This window comes from Plecotus auritus (genome assembly GCF_963455305.1).
Source record: "Plecotus auritus genome assembly, chromosome: 12".
NCBI lineage: Eukaryota > Metazoa > Chordata > Mammalia > Chiroptera > Vespertilionidae > Plecotus > Plecotus auritus.
The window spans coordinates 40,683,726-40,691,122 of record NC_137778.1 but is presented as its reverse complement, the minus strand read 5'-3'; the positions used below and the strand labels follow the sequence as shown (position 1 = coordinate 40,691,122).

Genomic DNA, 7,397 nt, shown 5'->3' with positions numbered 1-7,397 from the left:
CCACTGGGTCTAAGCACCACTAACACGCAGAACAGCTTCCTCCACAATGTGTTCCCCAGATCCCCGGCCCACAGGGACACAGGGCTTGTCCAACCCACAGGCCATGCGGGCCTTGGTGTTCTCCCTCTCCCTGCCCAATTCCCCTCCTGCTCACTGTCCGTGCAGTAGAAATTGTATGAACGCCGCTTTCTTTGGGGTTTTGAGATGCATACGGAGGTCTGAGACCCATGCGTTCTCTAGGGCAATCGTCTCATTTCTAATCGCAGTCTCTCCCTCTCTAAGTCTTGATGATGTTGTTGCTGGCATTAGTGTTTAGCTAAGAGTGATCCCAGGTAGGTCCGAGCCCGCCCCCCCCCCCCGCCCCCAGCTGGTGTGAATAAAGTCTTGGGGGTATTTGTCCTGCATCTTGGGAAAGGCAACGAGGCCTGAAATGCACCCCTCTCTCTTAAACTTCAACTTCTCCCAAGGAGCATGAATTTCTAAGTGAGGAGGTTCTAGGCGCGCGCTGCAGGGCAGCTGGCGGGGCTGGGGAATTGCTGGTTGAAACACAGTTGCCATCTCTGCTAGGGGCTGGGGATGCGCGCAGGCCAGGCTTGGAGGGGAAACCGGGGCGGAAGTGACAGGCACACAGGAGTCCCAGGAAACCGCGCTCTGGAAGACAATCGCGGGGCGGGGGCAGGGGGGGCAGGTGGTCCCCAGCCTCTGCAGCCTGAGGTTCTGGAGTGGCGGCCCCGTAGCCACAGCAGCCGCCACCGCCGCAGCAGCAGCAGCGAGCGAGCGCGAGGGAGTTAGGACCGCTCGGAGCGCGGGTCTGGGGAGTATAAGGTTTGCAATCCTTCCACTTGCTGCCAGTTGCAGACGGAGATCCGCTTCTAAGTGAAGCGTGCAGGCCACCCCTCCGAGGGCTGCGGCTTCCCTGGGCTCGCGGCTGCTCCCCGGCGCCCCCCCCCCCCCCCCGCAACCACCCCCCCCCACCGCGCGCGCACTCCCGCGTGTGCACGCGCCCCGAAGTTTGCCCGGAGCTGCTGGCCGCTGGCAGCGGGGTCCAGCCGGGCGGGCGCGGCGGGCAGGGCGGGGAGCCGGGCACCGCAATCCAGCAGCGTCGGCGGGCCGGGCCATGTCTATTTCAGCAAATGGACTTGGGGTGCGTCGCGTCTCGCAGCCATCACCGCGATGTGCAGTGACATTTCTGACTTGAGTGGAGGAATGCGCGCAGGGAGGCCGGGCGGCATCGGTACCGGAGGATCTTGGCGCCAATGCTCATAATGGTCCCGATTTAGGTCCCTTCGGACGAAGCTCCACGTCCTCCTTGGAAATAAAATGAAAGCTGGGCCGAGCGGGGTAGAACCGCCCGGCTGCTGGTGCTGAGCCCAGGGAATCAGGAAATCGTCCTGCAGCTTAACATTTTTTTTTAAAGGGATAGGAAAAAAAAATTATAAATAGGAAAAAAAAAAATCCCTCCGTAAAAGTTTAAGGCGAGAAGTGGCAGAGGCAGTGGCGCGAGGCGGCGCAGCGCGGAGCCGGCGGGCGGGACGGCTGGAGACCTCCCGGAGGCTGCGAGTCCATTATTAACGTCGCTCGGGTTTTGGAGGGAGAGGCACCTTTCCCGTCCTTGCTTCCTCTCCACCCGCCGCTCCCTCCTCCTCATCTACCTGTCAAAGTCACTGATCTTTTGCATTTGGGAAGAGGACGTCAACGGGAAGGAATCCCCCCCTCTGGGCGAGGGCTCCCAGCGGGGCGACACCGGAGGCTCCCCCCGGGGCGCGGAGGGAAGGTAATTAAGCGGCAGGGAGTGGCGGGCGGGCGCAGGCTTGGGGCGCTCGGAGTCCCCTCCCGCTGCGGGCTGGGCGCGATGGGGACCGCGGGGCTGCGGTGGCGGCTGCGGAGGTGCTGGGTCCACACCCTGTCCCTCCCGCTGCGCCCCGAGCCCTGGGGAGGCTCGGCGGGAACCTTCGCCGCCGCCCTCTGAGTGCCCCCCGGGGGCTCCGCCACTGCAGCCGCCGCAGGAGGTGCACCAGGCTGGGCTGGGCTGCCACCCGGGGCCGTCCGCTCGGCTCCCGCGGGCGCAGGGGCCACTGGGCCACAGGGTGAGTGCCGCCGCGTCCCCCTCCTTCAGCCCCTCTGCCCCCCCCCGGGCTGCCCCTCCCTCCCGCCCCCCAGTGCCAGCTGCTGGCGGGAGGCGAGGCTCCGGGGTGGGCGAGGAAGTTTGCGAAGCGCGGGGAGGAGGCAGCAGGAGCCCCTGTGCGCACACACCCCCGCGCACCCCCACCCCCAGCTTGGGCTCGGGCTCGGGGTGTGCGCCCCAGCAGGGGATGCCTGGCGTGTTGTATCCAGAGCGAGATGCTGGGTTGTGCCTCGCTGGACAGACAGAAGGAAGGGCGCACAGCGCGCTCTCCCTCCACACACCTGAGCACACAGCATGCACTGAAGGGTCCCCTTTTTTCTTTCACCAATTTTCTTTGCTTTGGGCATGGGGGTGGGGGGCTTGCCCTCTTGCGGGCCCTTTGCAGCCGGGAGCCCACTGATTGCATTTGAAGTTCCCTGCATTTAATCCCTTTTAGTGGTGCGAGATGAAAGCCTGGCTATCCCCGGTTGGGGGGCGGGGGGAGGATGCAGAGGGGAGCACTTGATGTGGGGATGCAGTTAGGAATGGTTTCTCAGATTCTTTGCTGGCATTGCATTATCGGTGGATGGATCCGGCTAGGGACAATGAGTTGCTCTCTCGTATGGATCTGTGGATACCTATATATAATACAAATAATACTGACTGTTATTGGGCCCAAAATAACCAATTAAGTGATGCCTACATGGGCAAACTTGGATAAAAAAAGAAACTGCGCCCTCTGCTGTTTATCTTACTAGCCTCACCTGGGGACCTTTTTTTTTCTTTCTTTCTTTTTCCAGAAATCCACTTAGGAGGTTGTCATTTTACAGGGCAAGGGAGAAAAATCCCCAGCGGGGGATTTTAAAGCAGCTTTATTTGGAAAAGCCGGAGTGTGTGTTGCCAATCGTATCGATTTCCAGGGAGTAAAGGCTTTTGTTCCCCATCCCCTTCCCCATTCTCCTGGCCCAGGCACAGGTAATTGTCGATCTTCAGAATGGAAAATTCTGAGTGGGATTCAACATATCACTCAACATATGGTGTATCTGGCAGTAGCTTTGCTCTAGAAATAAGGCCCTAGTTTAGGACTGAAAAAACTGAGTTTTCTTATCTTTCAGGAATGGAAAAAAAAAAAAAAAAAAACCACACCAGAAAGATCTGACAAACAAAACCTTGGATTCAAATATACTTAACAGTGAGGCTTGTTAGAAAAAGTTTTCCAGACATTGTCTTTGTCGGAGGAGGGACAAGGCTCGGGGGATTTGTCTAGCCCTTGCAAAGCATGTCTAACCCCTGGGAATTAGCAAGCCCTGGCTTCAGCAAGTACTGGAACGGTCACTCTGAATGCCTAAATGTACCCCCACCCACTTCTCTTTGGCAAAAATAAAGAACAGAAAGAGCAGCTCCATAACTGTCCACGATTTGGGGGGAGGTAAGCGCTTGCAGTGTTGGATTAGGATAAAATTTGAATCTTTGCATGTGGATCACGGCACAAAGAACAAAATCCATCAAGCGTTTCCCGTCATGCTGTCCCAGCTCGCGTGCAGGAGGGGCACATTCCCTGTCCTTTTCCGGGTGTCACGAAGTTCAAGACCAACGTGAGGGCATTCGGGATTCCATACGTCTGTCTATTGATGTGGTGATACTTCCTGTGGTGGAAATGAAAATTCTGTAAGAAAAGACTTTGCTGGCACAGAGAGCTGTTTTCCTATCGAGATGTTTGTTTTGCCAGCTCTCCCTGGGCATGTGCGTGAACGCGATGCAGGTTACCTTTATTTATTTATTTATTTTAAAGAAGAGGCAGGTAATGTATTTTGCAGTTGTCCTTTGGTATATTTGTAACTGGAGCAAATACCTGTCTTTGCTTCCATTATTGTTCATGGAAAATAATCAAGTAACACGCTTCAAAAATTAAGCTGTTACCCATCTAGCTGATATGTTGTCTAAGTGTTGTAAGATTTCGGGAGAGAGTTTTAGTTGCAAAAGGCCCAAGTCGCTCAGGAAGAAATAAAATTGCATTCAACTCAAAAAGTCAATTGTATGTTCACAGAAAAATGAGTGAGTGTGTGTGTGTGTATGTGTATGTGTGTGTGTGTGTGTATGCGCGAACTGTATTGTATTGTAGTTCAGTAAGGGATGTAGCATCCTCTAAAAATAATTTAATCTTCAGAACCCAGAGTTTTGTTTCCAAACTTCAGGTGGGTGTAGATTTCCTCCTCTGTGTTCTTTAAGCCTCGGCTCTCCGGACTTCCCTGCGAGAGAAGGCAAGACTTGCTGTCCTGTGATCATGAAGCAATGGGTTTCTTGAGGCTTCGCTGCTTCTGAAACGATGGTGTGAATTATCCCGCATCCTGCCAAGTAGAGGCTGACGAATTTCTCTGAGCAGCCTTCTCTGGTGGAGGCAGGGCTCTTTCCCATACAAAGGTGTGCTGTTTGCTTTTGTTGAGACTCTCATGATAGGCAGTTGCTCATAAGAGCCAATCAAGTCCGAGTAGAAAAAAAAAAATGCCAGTCACGTTGCAGAACATGTCAAACCCCTTATATGTTGAGAGACAGTTACAAAAGGAGAGAAGCAAGCATTTCCGGGGAAGAGGCCAAGAAAAGGTTCACTTTGCAACCACTAAATAAATGCAAAGAACATTCAGTCTACTTAACCGCCTACTCTGGTCAAGCTCATCGGGGCAATGTTGGAGGCTGCTAATTTTGACAGGTGACAGAATTTGTATACAGCATTCTTTATATGCTTCAGTCAATGGACTATGATGATCGTCGTTTTGTTCCTTCCCATTCAAAAACAAGTATATTTATAAAACCCTTCACGTCTATGAGGAATGAGTCAATCGCTGTCTATTTCAGGTGCCCCAGGAGCAGAGTGTTTACGGCATAAGAGCCTACTCCCAACACCCCCACCTCTGGAGGAGCTTATATAACAGAATGAGTGTGGAAAGCCAGCTAGAGTCTGGGGATTCACTCTCAGTATTTTCCTCTCTGTTGATGAAATTGGCAGTTGGTTTGGACTGTCGCTACCCACGCTTTTGGTCACCCTTACCTGCATGTCGCCTTTGGGGAAGGCTCCTTTTCTGCTGCAAGAGAGGGCCCGGGAGCTACCCCCGGCAGAGTTGATCCGAGGGGGAGGGAGATTCGCTACAGGATCCTGGAGAAAGATCACATTCCATGTGTGCGAGGCCATTTGATAGCCTGTTTTAGTCCAGATCAATAGCACCCATCAACTTGAGGGCATGACACAGTTTTACATTTTTATGTGGGCGCTGCAAATGTATGCACCAGCCAGAGGTCCAGGGAGAGCTCCCAGCATGTTAATGGGTATTTTTAGCCGAGAGGACTTTCAGTGCCCAGGTAGAGAGATGCTGTCATTAATTGGATTCGTGGTGAGTTCCCAAGGTTTGCAAAGTCAAGAACAAGACTACCAGGGCGCTCTGGAGCTGCTGGGAGTAAGGGATGCGCACACCTGGGACACATTCGAAGCCCACATCACTTAGCAAGTAGCTCCGTCCTGGGCCAGAAGGGGTTCATTTCGGTCATTAAACCCCCACATTGGTCACTGACTGCCCTTCTCCTGATCCGGTTGCCTAGCTATTTGCCGCCACGACCTAGCTTTTAAGAAGCTATTGGTGATTCTGACCTGCTGGCACGCATAGCCAGATGGGGACCGGTGCCATTGGGTAATAATAGACGTTACAAACAATGTTTTCACATGGTTTGATGTTATTTGAAAACTCCATAACTCGTACAAAAGTCCTGATGTTGACAGAGGTTTCTGTGTGCCATGGAAGCTCATAGCTTTGATTCCCTATTAGTCTTATATTAAGGGAATTTTGCACCTGTGTGTGTTGCACCAACAACTAAGGGAACCCTAATAAGAAGGATATGTTCTGGGTGAGGCGTGTTTGCATCTAGAAAATGAGGATGGAATCAAGGAATCCTGTGGAAGAAGGGCTCGGCGCCCCTCCCCTCCTGACCTATACCCTGCCGTGGCCCGTACCCTTCTCCGTGTCAATGGGAGCTCATTAAATGTAAATCCCACAGCCCGCCCGGGCCATGCCATACTAGTGCTTGCCAAGGCCTGACATTTTTAATACATTAATAGTACGTCTGTAAAGCAATGGAAAACTATTAATCACAACTGGTTATGTGCCAGAAATGGGAGCTATAATTGGCTGCCTCTTGTCAGGGACGTCTGTCGCACAGGCCTGCAAGGGCCTCGTATTCAAATATCTTGCACTCCTCTGCATTTTCCCTTGTCAGTTCTCTAAATCCGATCAATGGTCTGGTCCATAATTCTGTGTAATGACCATCATTATCACTCCCATAGAGTTTAATGAGAGGCCGTCACAGTGGGACGGCTGTTGGGTCAGGAAAGAGAAATAGGTTCGCATGCATTTCCTTCATGCCCAAATTTCCCGTGTGCCTGGATACACTCCCCCTTTGTTTTGTGGTGGCGGGAGGGCCACATGTGGATAAAGACAGTAATTCAGAAGAAGTGGATTTGGGGGGGGGTGAACGTCCATTGTTTTGTGGTGTTTTTTTTAAAAGGTGGAGTAGCTTCAGGGAGAATTCAAATATGTACTTGGGGTCATTTATTTTTTTTTTTTATCTTTATTGTTGAAAGTATTACATATGCCTTCCCCCCCCCCTTTTTTTTTGGTGGGGTCATATTTTTGAAAGAATATTAAGAATTAACTCCTAGCGCTTAGTCACTTCCGAGTGTTGCCATCCAGGTCGGGTTTTCAGGAACATATGGTCCTGGATAAATAAGTTGCTGTGCATTTGACACTGAGAATTGAAGTGAATTTCTGGTCGAGTGGATTTTATAGGGCTTCCGTTGTAACACCCCCCACACACACCGTGGAAGTGTTGGTTCTGGTTATAATAAAGCAGCAAACACTGTTGAACCATCATCTGGAAAAATGTGCATTTATACTGTTTTAACACCTCTTCAGATTATTACCTGTTAAAATGGTGGATGTTTCCGAAAATATCAACCTACATCTATTAGTGAATCTGAAACACACACACACACACACACACACACACACACACATACACATACACACACACACGCGCACACACACACGCGCACACGCGCACACACTCACACAAACAAAAAACAGAAGGCCGTAGTAGCCACACCACATGCTCCTTGGGGATGTTTTCCTTTTTAGCTTAAGATGTCCAAGCGTGCTCAACACACAGCGTCGTCTTTCCGTTATAGGGAGGAGGCAGATTCAAATGGGTAGCTGATCCATGTATAGACACACTGCTAATTATTGCTTCC

At 51.8% G+C, this 7,397-nt stretch overlaps 1 protein-coding gene across 8 annotated transcripts in view; it reads left to right on the top strand.

The window, feature by feature from the left end:
• The first annotated feature begins 690 nt into the window (after positions 1 to 690).
• Positions 691 to 7,397, top strand: part of NTNG1 (netrin G1) — a 248,577-nt gene continuing 241,870 nt past the window's right edge. For 5 of the 8 annotated variants that reach the window (XM_080649326.1, XM_080649323.1, XM_080649325.1 and 2 more), the window contains exon 1: positions 1,034 to 1,774. The gene's annotated coding sequence lies outside the window, so the exon portion shown is untranslated. Of the gene's footprint in view, positions 826 to 1,027; positions 1,775 to 1,835; positions 2,088 to 7,397 lie in introns of those variants that run through there. The other 3 variants (XM_080649321.1, XM_080649320.1, XM_080649322.1) reach the window with 3 other exon arrangements.